The sequence below is a fragment of the Lissotriton helveticus genome, chromosome 6 (genome assembly GCF_964261635.1).
Source record: "Lissotriton helveticus chromosome 6, aLisHel1.1, whole genome shotgun sequence".
In the NCBI taxonomy this organism is placed as follows: Eukaryota; Metazoa; Chordata; class Amphibia; order Caudata; family Salamandridae; genus Lissotriton; species Lissotriton helveticus.
Genome location: NC_136067.1, coordinates 759,057,518 through 759,073,168, shown reverse-complemented (window position 1 = coordinate 759,073,168; position 15,651 = coordinate 759,057,518).

Here is a 15,651-nt window from a genome sequence, read left to right as displayed (position 1 = left end):
GCTATAAAAGTATGTCTTTTTGGCCCACAAAAAGAGAAAAAGTAAAAGTTACCACTCAATTTATTGAAATGCAAATATAAACTGGCAAGGAACTGCTAAATCAATTTCCCATAAGAATGATGAAGTATTGCTCACTAATAACATCCGGTGGAAGAAATGGGCTTGGTTCACTAAAGGTAATGCATATGTGAACATGGAAAAATATATTGGGATTTTAACAGAGACAAATGCTAAGGTTCTTGGCCTCCTTTTTCTTGGGTGGGAATGCCTGCCATATTGAACACAACACAACATGTCATAGTGCAACTGCTTTCCTCAGGAATACAACATTTGAAGAATCTGTAATCTACATTTTTTTACCACATTGATAAAAACAATGAGCTTAACAATGTCAAATTTCAACATCTGGAAGACAGGGTTTATTGATGTCATGTCAGAAATATCCCTGCTTTTTGCAATTTTTGAATAAAACACTTTCCTGAAGCAATAGGAGGATAGAGTCCATCTGCTGTATCATAGAATGTGTACTGTTGTCAACTAGATTGGTTTTCATTTTGTGATATTGGAAAACAAAGCTGCAAAATTCCCAATGTCAGTATAGTATCATGACCTCAAAATTCAACAGACAAATGAAGGTTTATTTATTGGACCAATTACAAGATCTAGTCCGTCAGAAAGTGATATTGCCAAGAGCCAAGCACAGGTATTCTTCACTGCCTCTCGTCAATTCTACAAAATGGCATCTTTATTTGCCTTGCGGAAGCATCCAAATAATTACCTCATTCTCATGCATGTAGTGGTTGGTGAAGTGACGCAGAGGGAAATGGTTTTCTTTGAGACTATGGAATATTTTTTCTGCTGTTAGAGTCATCCTTTCCCAACTGCACATAGGTAAAAAAATCACAATAAATGTGTGGAGTGTAAGTTGTTTTTTGGCACAGATGTTTTTGGAATTCTTCTAGTAATAAGTGAGAGCTGTTCTACTGAATCAATCAATCAATCAGGGGAATTATAAGCGCACTACTCAACTGTGAGGGTCTCATGGTGCTGAGGGGAGGGGCAGCAGTTCCATTTCAGTTGAAGAGCCAGGTCTTCAGAGCCTTTCTAAAGGTGTTCCGGTAGGGGGCACACCTTTTTTTTTATACAATTCTTTATTGCAGAAATTTCAGAAAATGTCCATATTTTTTGTTTTTTAAGACAGCCCCCCACCCATCCCTCCACCCACTCCCGGATACAGGCATTAATAAATGATATGAATATCCATATCGACTAACATCAAATAAACTAAACATAGCATATAGTTAAATCCAGAAAAACAAGACAATTAATAATTACAGTAGAAAAGTAAATAAAGCAATCTATCCTAAACCTTCAATGCAATGCAATAGTGTGTGCCAAATTTCTAGACCCTTCCTTTTTTCTTTAATCCCTTCCTGCTATAAATTGCATGCTCCAAGCTATAGGTCGAAAGTAGTCGAGCCCGCCATTGTTGAAAGGATGGGGGAACATTGTCTAGCCACATAGATGCTAGACAAATTCGAAGAACTGCCATAGAGACAAAGAGAAATCCCCTTATGTTATCCGGATGGTTCACGCTGTCTAACCCCAGAATTATTTCTGCTGATGTAATTTCTATTTGTGTCTCCAGTATTTCAGAGAGAAAGGTAGATATCTCTCGTCTAATAGTGCATAATGCCCCACATGTAGCAAGCATATGTGTTAAGTCTACTTCTGGCATCATACATCTGGGGCAAAAGGTCCCTTTGCCAGTACTCCATTTAGATAGTTGATAAGGGGTATATGATATAGAGAGAAAAAGGTTTTATAAAATTGGGCATGTAGCTTCAAGGACATTAATAGCGATTGAGACATTTGAAATGAGTTTTGGATTGCTAAACTCGATATTCCGAGTTTATTCTGCCATTTGAGTATGTTTTTATCCATATCATCAGGAAAGCCAATGGTTAAATTATTATATATTACCCCTATTTTAACATTACTATACTGTACAACAGATTCTATTAACTCATTTTTCTAGAAAGCCACACTTCCCCCCACCTTTGTCATGATATAGTCCCTCACCTGTAGGTATTTAAAAAAGTCCCTACGTTCTAAGCCATATTTATTTTTTAAAGATTCAAATGACATGAAAACGGCTGACTCATAAAGACAGCCGACTTTGACTATACCAAGTCTAATCCACCGTGTCATACACAGATCCGAGAAAATCTCTGGGAGGTTTTGATTACATATAAGAGTCGTATAATACGAAAACCGGCCTAACCCTAAATGTTTGCGAACCTGGTTCCAGGCAGCATAGATACCTTTTAAAGTTTTGAGCCGCACTTTCTTAAAGTGGCAGTCATAGGTCAGTCGCCACAAATGTGCGCCCGCTAATTTACCTAGAATAAGTTCTTGAGGGGTTGGAACAGATCTCTCCATAATATCCTCAGGGTTAGTCCTTAGTAAAAGGGTACTATATTTAAGAATCGTTGCCCACCAGTACGTTTTTAGGTTTGGGAGTGCAAGGCCTCCTCTATCTATTGGTAGAGTAATAAATTTGTTAGCTCTGCGGGTTTTCCCATAACTCCATATAAAGCGAGAGAAAATTCTATCAATTTCCTTAAATATTAATGGTTCAAAATTCAAGCAAATAGTACAAAAAAATATTAAAAATTTAGGAAGATATAACATTTTAATTACATTACATCTTCCAATGATTGTAAGATGTAAATTATGTAATTTTTTTAGGCCCTTTTCGGTTTGTTTAATTAGGGGATTCATGTTAAGTTTAAGCAGGTTATTTAAATTAGCAGTAAAATTGACGCCCAAATACATTGCTGTATCCGTTACTCTATTATCCAAAAAGTTACATTTGCCATTAATTATAATTTGAGTTTTAATTTGGTTTATTTTGTACCCCGAAATTTCACCAAAATTATTTGCTTCTTTTTCCATTTCCTCTACAGATTTGTTCGGATCGGTTGTGACAATAGCAATGTCATCAGCATAAGCTAAGGACTTAGTTTCACCATTTATGGTCTTTATTGGAGTTATAGATATGTTTTTTTCCAGTCTATGAATAAAGGGATCAATAAAAATGGCGAATAGCAACGGAGAGCAGGGACACCCCTGCCTTGTTCCTCTTGTTACTTTAATTGAGGCGGAGTTTTCACCATTTATCGAAACCACGGTTTTAGGGTTGACTTACATCATGCGAACAGCATTAATAAATACCTCCATGATCCCACTCCTTGACATAGCGGTCCATAGGTATTTCCAGGAGACCCTATCAAAAGCTTTTTCGCCATCTAAAAGAATTAGAGCAATAGGGTCTCCGGTTACGTCCGCTATGTCAAAGAGTGTGATCACCCTCTGGATGTGATCTGTGGTGGATCTACCAGGAACGAATCCATGCTGCCTGACGGAGATGATTTCATGAATTACCGGGGCAAGTCGAGTAGCAAGTAATTTGGAATAGATTTTTGCATCGTTATTTATCAGGGTAATGGGGCGGTAAGCCCCTAATTCTGTTGGATCTTTATTCTTTTTAGGAAAGACGATGATTTTGGCCTGATTCCATGATTCAGGTGCTTGGCCACCCTAAAATACCTGGATTACCAGTTTAGTTAAAATATCTTTTAATTGTTTATGAAATTTAGCATAAAATTCTATTGGAATTCCGTCTAGGCTCGTAGCTTTACCAGTTGGTAGGCTATTAATAGACAGTAGAATTTCGATCCAGTGTGGTGTTTCCTCCAGTTTTACTTTGTCGGTTTTAGGTAATTGAATCCCTGTACCAAGATCCAAATATGCATCTATTTTAGATTGATTCTTTTCTGTCTCAGTGTATAAATCCTCGTAATAATTATGGAATGCTTCTCTAATCTCTTTGGGTTCGCTAGTAATGCCTTTAATGGGATCTCTAATTTTAGTAATTGTGTTATCGCTAATCTGTTGTCTTGTGCGGACGACCAATTGATGTCCTACTTGCTCGTTGAGCTCATAGACTTTCTCTCTGTTCATGGTAGCTTTTACTATAGCTTTAGTGGTAAGTATTTCTGTTATTAAATTTCTTGCAATTGCCACATTTCTTACTGCTCCTTCTATATCAGCATCACCATGGACAGCAATCATCAGATCTTCCTCTTTACTAATAAGATTATTTTGTAGTTTAATTAGTTCTTGTTTAGATTCATAATTGTTTTTAATTGAAAATCTAAGGGTTTCTCCCCTTACTCCGGCCTTTAATGTATCCCAGACAACCTCTAGGGGGACACTCTCCAAGTTATTATTTAGAAAATCTGCGATCCAATTTTGCATAATATTGCAGTATTTAACGTTGGTCAGTAAAGCTTTTTCAAATGTCCAGTTACTTCGGACACTTGATTGCTCCCCCATTTCTATGGTAACAATTAGTGGATTATGGTCAGAAAAAACCATTGGTAGTCGGGCTACCGAACAGTGAGATAGTATGATATCTCACACAAAAAATAATCCAATCTAGCAAATTTAAGATGGGGGTGTGAAAAAAAAGTATAACCAGGATTGTCTGGGAATTTCATCTCCCAGCAGTCGGAGATCGCGTGAGTGCTACAGAGATCACTAAGGGCATTAAATGTTTTTGGTTTCCTCCCATGATAGCTGAAATTATGCACAAAGGACCACTTAGATGGGAGATTTAAATTGATGTCGCCACAAACAATCAACGGAACAGGCCAATGCACTAATTCGTTAGATAAAAAGTTCAATAGCTCAGGATTGTCGGTAACACAGGCATATACAGAACAAACCGTAAGTTTATTCCCCTTTTCGTAACAGCAGTCAGCGATGGCCCATCGGCCAGCTGTATCTGCTATTGATCTTACAAACTCTATTCCACTCCCCCGTGCCAGGATAGCTTCCCCTTTAGTTTTATTGGACTGAGTTGTAGCAATAATAACCCTATATCCTAATGTTTTTAATAAGTGTGTCTGGGACCCCTCAACATGGGTTTCTTGCAAACAGACTATATCTGCACCAATTGATTTTAAACCTATTGCGAATCTCTGTCTTTTGTTTGTATCATTCAACCCACATATATTGATGGACAAGATTTTCAATTTAGCCATTAGTACCTATTGGATCTGTCTTGTCTTCTGGACCCGCTATATTAAAAATTCGAACTAAGTCTTTTACCCTAATATCCAGCCTGTATTTCCACCCTCCCCCTAACACTAAAAGCCCACCCCCCCACCTCCCCCCACCATTTCTTGAGGCTTCCTGGGTCATAAGGCACCCAGGTGTGGGCGTCCGAGTGATCCGAGCATCACTGCTCGCTAGGTCGCCTAGATTTGAAAAGAAGAAACGAAAAAAATTTAAGCATATGCTATAACAGATGGCTAGTTTTGGAATTATTTTCAGTTGTAATTTCCAATAATCTGGTTGTGTTAATATGAGTACACCGCTAGTATGACACTTGTACCCGCAGGGATCAGACCTGATGTCAGTGGGGAGCTTGTTCCAGGACTTGGCCGTGATGTAGGAGAAGGATTTTTTACCCTGCTCTGGCTCTGCGGATGTGTGGGGTTTCAGTGAGTCGGAGATTGGTGGAGTGGAGGTTGCGTTTAGGCACGTGGAGGGTGATTCTGTTGTTGAGGTATTGGGGTCTGGTGTTGTGTAAGCATTTGTAGGCATAGAATGGACACAGTCTATGCTATATCTAATACATTTTAGAGGTTTCCACATTGTTGTCAAGTTGCTTGCCTCCAAGTTTTGCTCCCATTCAAATGCTCACAAGGAAAAGGTATTCTCCTTGATGCAAAAGAAGAAAAGAGATTTCAGAAGCTTTGATTTGTCGAAATCACTGACCTGGTTTCCATGTGAAGATGCATACAAGTGAATCAGTAAATCCTCCCCACAGATTGAAGAAAAACAATGATTTGCTTCCTTGGCAGTAAAGTGTACCACGGTCTACAACCTGAAACATCAGACCTAGGCTTGCTGCTCCTTAAAAATTCACATCAGGCTGTATGACAATTATGGTACGCAGACTTTGTGCTGCGTCATTCTTACTGATGGGCATTTCGCCGCCTGCACTGCAGGGCCTAATTAAGCTGCAGTTATAGTTGGTGAAATGTTCTTCCGCAAGGTGGGGAGGGGAACAGAGAGACCAGAAACCACCCTCAGTAAAAACAAGAAAGCTGCACCCACTGCAGGGCAAACACCAGTGATGAGAGTAAGTCCATATTTGCTCCTGGTGAAAGGTCCACAAATAAAACTTACTACCTTCTTCCAAAGGCTTGCCTCTGATAAAGAAGATTTGCAGATGACATGTTAGTCGATATAACCGATTTGCATAATTGCCTGGCTGAAAAATTCAGACTTAAGTGTCCTCATGGGGCTGTGGAGTTGTAGCACCATATTTATTGCTTTTTTAGTCGAGCTGAGACACAATTATGTATAATAGTCAAAATGTTATATAGGTAATACTCAAAACAGACGTATACAGGTTGCTACTTGTTCGGTAATTCCCGTGGCAATGAGCGAACATTGCACTAGAGGGTTTGAACAAGCAGGTGTTTGGTTGTTTAGTTCATAAACAGTGTGACTGTCTAATGGTCTGCCTCAGAGGACCAGAGCTCCATAAGATTGATATGATACGGTTGTAGGGCACTCCTGTTTTTGTGTACAAAGCAGCAAACTTTACCATTATCGCACATTCTCAACCTATTTTGTGTAAATGACAAACCAATCTGGGTTACTGCGCACCGTTTTCTTTTCAAACATTCATGTAAAATACTGCTGCAGCTATGTAAAAATAATTTTAAAAGTGACCATTTCTTCAACAAACTTTTGCACTTATCAACATATCTGAAAACAATGATTTGTAAAAGTAAAGCTCCGGATTGGAAACTGGCATCTCTGGTGCAATGAAGAAATCTGGCAACCTTGATTAATTGCATGATGTATTTTGTACTTTTGTACTCTAGACAAGAGGGATGTCTAACTTTTTCTGTTTTTATTGCAGTGACCCCAACTCCACCATCCTTCATGACAACCTCACCAGCATTGGACTTAAACAACTTGAGCAGGACACACCCTCGACCCCATCTTCTCCGGCAGGAAACAGCGTCCAATTCAGCCACTCAACACAGTCTCCATGGACCGACCCCCACTGCGTACACTTCGCCATCAACAAACCCAAGTCACCCAAACTAGACCCTCACCCACCACGAAGGAACTGGAGCAAGGTTTCTGATGAGCAACTTAACTCCACCCTCACTCAAGACAACCACACCTGGGCATCCGACGCAAATGACGCAGACAGAGAACTCGACACCTGGACCTCCAACTGCGCAGACAAGCTTGCCCGCTACACAACCCCGACACACAACACACCAGGAAAGCCACCTGCTTCACCACGGCTCTCCAAAAAGCCAGGTGCACCTAAACACGTCTGGAGAAGAACTGGAGAAACACCAAGACAACTGAAAACCACACCACCTACAAGGACGCCGGTATAGAGTCAAAATATCGATTCCATAATATCGACTAGACACAATATCGAGTTAAAAATATAGTATGGACATAATATCGACTAGACATAATATAGACAACAAAAATATCGACTAGAAAAAACTTAATATCAAATAGAATGGACATAATATCGAATCAAAAATATAGAATGGACATAATATCGACTAGACAAAATATACACAACAAAAATATCGAATTTAAGGTAAGTTATTATTATTTTTAATTGTTTGTGCAATATAAATCTGTAGCGGGTTGTGGGTTTATAGGGGAATAGGGTGGGAAGTAATTTAATTATAATTAATGAAACATGTTAATTTATTTATTGATATTTAATTAGAATTAATTGTTAATTAATTACTAATTGGTAATTAATTAAAATATAATTGGTAATTAATTATAATTGATTAATTGATAAATATTTTAATTTTAGTAATTTATTTCCTGTAGCGGGTTGTGGGTTTATAGGGGAATAGGGTGGGGAGTAATTTAATTATAAATAATTAAATATGTTAATTTATTTATTGATATTAAGTCAGAATTAATTGTTAATTAATTACTAATTGGTAATTAATTAAAATATAATTGGTAATTAATTATAATTGATTAATTGATAAATATTTTAATTTTAGTAATTTATTTTCTGCAGCGGGTTGTGGGTTTATAGGGGAATAGGGCGGGAAGTAATTTAATTATAATTAATTAAATTTGTAAATTTATTTATTGATATTTATTTAGAAATAAATAATTAGCATCGAGGAAGTAATCAAAAAGTATCCTCCTCCAAATAATAAAATGGCTACACCCGCCTGCCCAAACCCTGCCACCGCCCCTGAAAAGCATAAGTCTGGTATTTGTAAGAATGGTGAAACTCAAATACAGCCTCCCTGTATACCTACCCCAATAGGCCGCAAAGTAACTTTAAAACCTGCGTTACAAACTCATACAGTGGTTAGACCAGCTCCGGTAAGAATGCCATGTATCAACTTACCTCCTGAAGCCGCCCCATATGTGTCTGCCCTCTCTGGGGTCCCTGCCCTCAGCCAGGGAACACACGAATCACAGAAGGACCTACTAAATAAGGTCATCTTCTGGCTACAAAACAATAGACCTTTGCCACCTGAGCTAGATGGTGGCATCCTGAATGTCAGGAGGGTGGGGTGGTTAGGCACGCTGCCCAAAGACATCGCTGGGGACCTGGTGCTAATTAAATTTAAAAATAGGAATATCGTCCCCTATTTACGTTTTTGCCCCCCCCCCCCAAAGAGAGACATGGCACTATTCGCATTTGGGATTTGCACAATTTTTAACCGAGCCCCCCACATATCCCGATACACAGACTACAGGTAAAGAAATACTACTCCTGGGGAAGGGACCCTCGTCTCTATAGCGCAACTAACCTTTTAGCCCCCAACGGTTTTGAACTTTTGTCCAAAAATTGTATTTTTAAAACCCCACCACTAAGAGGCCACTCACAAGTTTGAGCTAAACTGATAGGGTAGGATGTATCTGATAAGTATTTTACTGATAGAGGCTTGCTTAAGGCTCTTCCCCGGCTCCACAGTGTGTACGTATGTCTTTTTTAGAGCTGTTTTATTGAAAATGAAATCTATGCAAATTGATTAGCTGATTCGATATATTTATTTAATCTTGTTTTATTAATTTTGTAATGAAATGTTATGGTGTTTATGTAATTTTATGGTGTTTATTTATGTATTGTTGATGCTTTTATGATTTTAAACTAAAATCGAATAAAGCTTAACTGACTGACTAATTGTTAAATAATTAATAATTGGTAATTAATTAAAATATAATTGGTAATTAAAATTAATAGATTAATTTTTAAATTGAAAATTAATGTATTGTTAATAGTTAATTAATTAGTTTTAGTAGGTACTTTTTATAATTAAATAATTTTAATTTGTATTTATAAATAATTATTTAAAATGTTTTATCCAATTGTTAAATATTTTAATTAATTTGTAATTGGTATTACTATTTATGTTATTTATATTTATATATAAAGTATTTACTTTCCCTACTATTGCACTCTCTGAAGTTGGAATAGTAATTTTAACCCCTACGCTATCCAACTCTTTCCCTACTGTTGAACTCTCTGGAGTTGGAATAGTAATTTTAACCCCTACGCTATCCAACGCTTTCCCTACTGTTGTACTCTCTGTAGTGGGAATAGTAATTCTTACCCCTACGCTATCCAACGCTTTCCCTACTCTTGTACTCTCTGGAGTTGGAATAGTAATGTTTACCCCTACGCTATCCAACGCTTTCCCTACTGTTGCACTTGCTGGAGTGGGAATAGTAATTTTTACCCCTACGCTATCCAACGCTTTCCCTACTGTTGCACTCTCTGGAGTTGGAATAGTATTTTTAACCCCTAGGCTATCCAACGCTTTCCCTACTGTTGCACTCTCTGGAGTTGGAATAGTAATTTTTACCCCTACACTATCCAACGCTTTCCCTACTGTTGCACTCTGGAGTGGGAATAGTAATTTTTACCCCTACCCTATCCAACGCTTTCCCTCCTGTTGCACTCTCTGGAGTTGGAATAGTAATTTTAACCCCTACGCTATCCAACGCTTTCCCTACTGTTGCACTCTCTGGAGTGGGAATAGTAATTTTAACCCCTACGCTATCCAACGCTTTCCCTACTGTTGTACTCTCTGGAGTTGGAATAGTAATGTTTACCCCTACGCTATCCAACGCTTTCCCTACTGTTGCACTTGCTGGAGTGGGAATAGTCATTTTTACCCCTACGCTATCCAACGCTTTCCCTACTGTTGCACTCTCTGGAGTTGGAATAGTAATTTTGACCCCTAGGCTATCCAACGCTTTCCCTACTGTTGCACTCTCTGAAGTTGGAATAGTAATTTTTACCCCTACACTATCCAACGCTTTCCCTACTGTTGCACTCGCTGGAGTGGGAATAGTAATTTTTACCCCTACGCTATCCAACTCTTTCACTACTGTTGCACTCTCTGGAGTGGGAATAGTAACTTTAACCCCTACGCTATCCAACGCTTTCCCTACTGTTGCACTCTCTGGAGTGGGAATAGTAATTTGTACCCCTACGCTATCCAACTCTTTCCCTTGTGTTGCACTCTCTGGAGTTGGAATAGTAATTTTAACCCCTACCCTATCCAACGCTTTTCCTACTGTTGCACTCTCTGGAGTGGGAATAGTAATTTTTACCCCTACGCTATCCAACTCTTTCCCTTCTGTTGCACTCTCTGGAGTGGGAATAGTAATTTTAACCCCTACGCTATCCAACGTTTTCCCTACTGTTGCACTCACTGGAGTGGGAATAGTAATTATTACCCCTACGCTATCCAACTCTTTCCCTACTGTTGCACTCTCTGAAGTGGGAATAGTAATTTTAACCCCTACGCTATCCGACGTTTTCCCTACTGTTGCACTCTCTGGAGTGGGAATAGTAATTTTTACCCCTACGCTATCCAACGCTTTCCCTTCTGTTGCACTCACTGGAGTCGTTACAGTACATTTAAACCTCTTGCTATCCTACGGTAAAAATATTGTATGTTTTGTTAATAATATGTATATATATATATATATATATTTGTGTATTCAAAATAAATTACTATTTTTAAAGTTATATTACTTATTTTTTAATGTTATGTTTATTTAAGTATTTTAAGTAAGTTAAAAATATTTTTATTTATTATTATATTACGTTTAAATTACTTTTAAGACATTTAAAAAAACTATATTTTGACAGTCTATATTTTTTACACTCGATATTTTAAAGTCGATATTTTTGTACTTACCTGTTCGAAGATAGGAAGTCGATATTTTGTCAGTCGATATTTTTACCTCGATATTTTGACATCTCGATATTATGACAGTCAATATTATGTCAGTGATCCCCTCCCGCCCCCAGAGACACTAGCCAGCCAAACATCTCCACTGGACACTGATCACAGCCGAAGACACCGCCTCGACCATGAAAGGCATCCACTCGGGGGCCCCACCGACCCCTGCCCCCTCACATCCACCACAGAGCTGCTGCCGCCATTGCACCCAAACTACAAAGCACCATCAACACCACCTTCAAAACAGGCACCTTCCCAGACAACTTGAGGCGTGCAGAAGTCAGACCCCTGCTCAAGAAGCCCACAGCTGACCCCACCGACCTGAAGAACTGTTGGCCCATATTGCTCCGCCCCTTCACAGCCAAAGTCACAGAGAAAACACTCAACAGGGAGCTGACACGATTCATCAAAGAGTACGCCATCCTCGACCCCTCCCAATCTGGTTTTCAAAGCAACCACAGAACAGAGACCACCCTACTCGCTGCCACAGATGACATCCGCACCCTCCTGGACGAATGCCAATCCGCAGCCCTCATCCTACTCAACTTATCAGCAGCCTTCAACTCTATCTCCCACCGCACACTAGTCGCCAGACTACACGACGAAGGCATACAAGGAACAGCCCTGGACTGGATCCGATCATTCCTCACCAGAAGAAGCCAAAGGATCAGACTGCCACCCTTCCGCTCCGACCCCATGAAAATCATCCACAGGGATCATCACTGAGCCCCACCCTCTTCAACATCTACATGGCCCTCCTCGCCGCCATCGTCCGACAACACAGCCTCAACATCGTATCCTACGCTGACGACACCCAGCTCATCCTCTCTCTCACCAAAGACCCCATCACTGCCAAACTTAACTTCCAGAAAGAAATGCAAGACGTCACAGTCTGGATGACCAACAGCTGCCTGAATCTCAACGCCGAGAAGACAGAAGTCCTCGGTACCACCCCTTCAGCATGGGATAGCACCTGGTAGCCGACCACTCTGGGAAACCTACCTACTCCCTCAGACCATGCCAAAAACCTCAGAATCATATTTGACTCATCACACACCATGAACCAACAGGTCAATGTCGTCACCTTCAGATGATTCAACATCCTCCTTATCCTCCACAAAATCTTCAAGTGGATACCTCCTGAGTCAAGGAAGACAGTCACCCATACACTCCTCACCAGCAGACTGGACTATGGAAACGCACTCTACAAGTCCCTACTCCGCAAACTCCAGAAAATACAGAACACCGCAGCCAGACTCGTCCTCAGCATCCCCCAACAAGAATACATCACCCAACACCTACAAAGTCTCCACTGGCTCCCCGTGGAGAAAATAGTCACTGCTCCATCAGGATTCAAGCAAGCCGGGCCGACGAGGCTGAAATGCCAGAAACCGGTCCCCGGTAGCTTGTCTCCTTTCTGGTGAAGAATTGGCTTGGTAGTTTGGTCTGCCCTGTCCCATGATGCACTGGGCCAGGGACAGACTAATTTGCATATAGCCAGGTTCTGAGCTGGGATGGGGCAGTGAGCTAAATAACGGTGATGGATCAAGCCCTGATCTTTGGACTGGGTAAGAGTGGTCTGCTTAATTCAGACACTCTGTTCATCACCACCCCCTTTTCTGAATCACCTTCAAATGCCTACACAACAACAGACCCAAATACCTGAACGACAGAATCAACTTCCACGTACCCAAAAGAAACCTCCTATCTTCTAACCTCACACTGCCGAAACCCCGCGCATCCACAGAGCCAGAGCAGGTGGAAGATCCATCTCTCACATTGCATCCAAGACTTGGAACGAGCTACCGGCAGACATCAGACGCACCCCCTACCTGAACTCCTTCAGTAAGACCCTCAAGGCCTGGCTCTTTTGCTAAAGTGATCTGCACCCCTCCTCCCCCTCAGCACCTTGTGACGCTCACGGTTTAGTAGCGCGCTTACAATTCCCTGATTGATATTGCATGCTTTTCCTGGTTTACTGCATTTTTCATGTCAGTTAGGTAAGATCAAAAAGGCATCGGCCATGTCATACCGGGCATATCATGGCAGTACTATCTATATATGTATGTTTTTGTCGAATTTAGAAATAATATCCATTATCTTGTTTCATAAGGTGTGCTGGACTAATGTGAGAACTTCCATGTCACTTCCTGTGATGCCACTGGATCAAAGGCAATGTGATGTCATTTCCTGTAATGTAACTGGGACAAAGGTAATGTGCTGTCCCTGGGGTCAGAGATCTGGTAGCCTGGCTCTCAGCCCCCAAACTGTTCTAAAGATTGATTAGTTTGGTTCTTTATTACTTTTTAAATGCAACCCTAGCCTTGTAAGCCCATATGGTGTTTAGCCCTTAATGGCTTCATGGTGTTCTGTGACATGAATGAGAATTCAGTATCATGCATTTGATGGTAGTAGGCATTTATCATCTAAGGGCTGCGGCTTGCATATGGGCTTACATTTTCCATAAAGCTTCTGTTCCAAAAACCTGGGTGGGGAAGAATACAAACCTCATGGAATTAGGAAGCAGGCTCTGTTGTGCTTAGTAACTGGATGTTTGGGGTGCAGAATAACATGCAGGTGATGTTAGCTCTCTGGTCTTTCACTACAGGATCTGCCACTGGTTTTCTTACTGAAGAGAAGCTTGAAAGTTGATAGTGGGTAGGATTGGTCCTGGTGCCTTCGCCTTATGCGCTGATTTGATCTGACGGATGCTCCGCTTTGTGACATAATGTGGTGCATTATATAATTTTCAGTAATGTCTTAGTAATTGTCACAAAGGTTTCCTTCTGCAAGTGTCAAGATTCAGTAACCTTGCAACCGAGATCCAACCAGAGTGATGAGAACATCCACATTTCTTTGAACCCACAACCAACCTTACACTATTACTGTGTAGAATAGAAGTAGATCCAGTGATAGGAAATGGGGCAAAAGATAGAAACAGAAACACTGGATATTGTCTCCCTGCCTGATTACACAGCTGGACCTAAACTGAGTTGCAGGAGAAGGGTATCTGAAAACACAAGGGTACTATTAGTTTGGCTATACTAATGCCAATTAACATCTTATATTGTGCATGATATACCTCCTGACACTCTCTGTAATCCCCATGCTGTATACAGGATTGAAACTTAATCTTTCTCCAGAGCTGTGATATAATTATAGCTGATATGGTAACTGAGAACGCTCTTTGCTGAAGACAGCTACCTTCAATATCATGCAGTAACATTCTGCAGTTCTATTTATAGTCATTGTAACAGGTCAATAACGGGAGTATGAAAGTCATTCATTATATGCCTGCACAAGTGCCCATATGTTCAAAATGACACAGTTATTTTCTCTTGGAACATAAGGGTGGCAAAGGCAAAAATGCGAGATTCAGATTAGTGCTGGGAGGTAAACTCTGCTTTGCCGGTGGAGTTTGCAGCGTTTTGCCATTTCGCACTCCAATTGGAGCATGGAGTTCAGCAAAAACTCTGGCAAGCCGCTGCATGGTGGAGTCTACCTGTGCCTACCTACCCCTAGTGTGCAGCGGGCCCACGCATGCAGGTTAGTACAATATATACCATGCATGGGCTTGGATGGGATAACTCTATACTACACTTGCACATCTGTAGCCCATAGGTAGAACACTATTGAGCATGCACAATGGCGAAAGACTACCCCGAGCCTCATGCTCAGTGCGGCAGGAGCCTTTGAAGGTATGCTCACATGAAGCCTGATTCCATGATTAACAGGTCATGCTCAGAGGCAGTGAGCGAGTTCGGCTGCAGAGCTAGTCGGCAGGTTAGCAGCATGTCCTCTCTAATGCCCAAACACGCAAGATACTCTTATTATTTTGTACCAAAAGCTGCCATTCTTAATGTTCGTGATGAGTATACTGTTTATACTCTTGTCAAAAAAGGTCCAGTTAACTCCATCAGCGCCCATCTGTGTTACATTTTTCTTTTGTTTGCAAGTTTGTGTCTTGTTGCTTAGAAATGCACACATATGTGCACTTTTTACTTCACAACACAATGTGGGCAATGTGTACAGTGCTACCAGGTTTATGCAAGATGTTTACATGTGACATCATTTAACTTTACGTAGCCCAAGAGCAATGATTGTTTACGGAATTGGCTGCTGTATACTTTAAAAAATAAATGTCAGTTTTAAGTTGTAGATGCCTTTCTGTTCCGGAGATTTAGTTATGACTGGATTATAGCAGGCCATAAATTTAATATTCGTGGCCTCATTGTTATGTGAGATGAAAGTTGCTTCGGAAATCGGATGAAAGTATTTCTCTATCTTA